Below are 1,633 nucleotides of genomic sequence, written 5' to 3' on the forward strand. Positions count from 1 at the left end.
AAGGTGAAAGGGAAGGACAAAAGGCTTGGGCGGAGTCCCGCTGTTTTGACTTCCTAAGCCAGGTTTGCAGGAGGACACTAGACGCCCAGGTGAATGGGGGCACCTGGAAAAGGATTGGGGAGGATGGTTTTTTTGTCTGTAGAACAAAGACCCAGGAAGTAGCTAAGCCATTTTTAGTTAATCCTTTGGAGAAAGGCTTTACCCTTGAAACCTTTACAGTCTGGGCTTTAAGAAAATATCACATTTATCTGTGGATATCAAGGGCTCCAAGTATGAAATTAATAAATATAACTGAACACTAAGATGAAAAACAATTTGCTATTAACTGCCAAGTGGCTAGATCTGTTCCTCAGAGCCTGCGACCTGTAACACTCGGGCCTATAGGGCCTCGAACTTCTGACCAGGCCTACACGGTCTCCAACACTTTTCAAGCAGAAATTAAACTCCCAGGTGAAACATTCGGTTGTTTTTCAGATTCCTCAACAAATATTTATTGAGCACTTATTATATGCCAGGAGTCCTTGGTTAGCATTGCATGATAAGCACTGGACTGCTAGCCACAAGGTTGGTGGCTCAAATCCACCAGCCACACCTAGGAAACCCTGTACAAGGTCACTATGAGTGGGAACCAACTCAACCGAACTTAGTAATAACAACAACATATAACGACAGAGAAAGATCAAGCAGCTAGCTAGCTTAGTGACAGGAGCTAAACTTGAGACAATGTCTCCTGATCGCAGAGCATTTTCATTCTACCATGGTGATGTCTGTGGTTCTTCTTCCACACCTCATGAGTTGTGCAACCTAGGGAAAGTCACTTTTCAACTCTGGAACACATTTATCATCCTCTGCAAAAAAAAAGGGTTGGAAGATCTCTAAATTTCTTGTCAGCAGTGGCATTCTGTAATTAAAGAAAGCATAAATAAAGAGGTGGTGGTAATTGTGTGCCATCGAGTCAATTCTGACTCATAGCAACCCTGTATAGGTTTTCCAAGGCTGCAACTCTTTATGGGAGCAGGAAACCTCATCTTTCTCCCATGGAGCAATGGGTAGACTTGAACTGCTAACCTTGTAATAATCAGCCCAGCTCATAACCCACTATGCTACCACAGTTCCTACATAAATAGGTAACCATCAATAAATACAGTATTGCAAATGTCAGGGTTGTTGTTGTTGTTAGGTGCAGTCGAGTTGGTTCTGAATTCTAGCAACCCTATGTACAATGGAATGAAACACTGCCCAGTCCTTCACCGTCCTCACACTGCCCAGTCCTTCACCGTCCTCACAATTGTTACATTTGAGCCTGATGTTGCCACAACTGTGTCACTTCATCTCATCAGGGGTCTTTATCTTTCTCACTGTTCCTCCACTTTACCAAGCATGGTGTCTTGCTCTAAGAACTGGTCCTTCCCGACAACATGTTGAAAGTATAAGAGACAAAGGAGCAAGCCGTCTGTACTTCTTCCAAGACAGATAGGTTCATTCTTCTAGCATTCCAGAAAATTGTCAGTATTCTATGTTGTTGTTAAGTGCTGTCGAGTCGGTTCCGACCTATAGCGACCCTGTACAGGGCTTCCGAGGGTGTAAATCTTTACAGGAGTAGAAAGCCTCATCTTTCTCCCACAGAGCGGCT

The sequence above is a fragment of the Chrysochloris asiatica genome, unplaced genomic scaffold (genome assembly GCF_000296735.1).
Source record: "Chrysochloris asiatica unplaced genomic scaffold, ChrAsi1.0 scaffold00065, whole genome shotgun sequence".
Taxonomy (NCBI): domain Eukaryota; kingdom Metazoa; phylum Chordata; class Mammalia; order Afrosoricida; family Chrysochloridae; genus Chrysochloris; species Chrysochloris asiatica.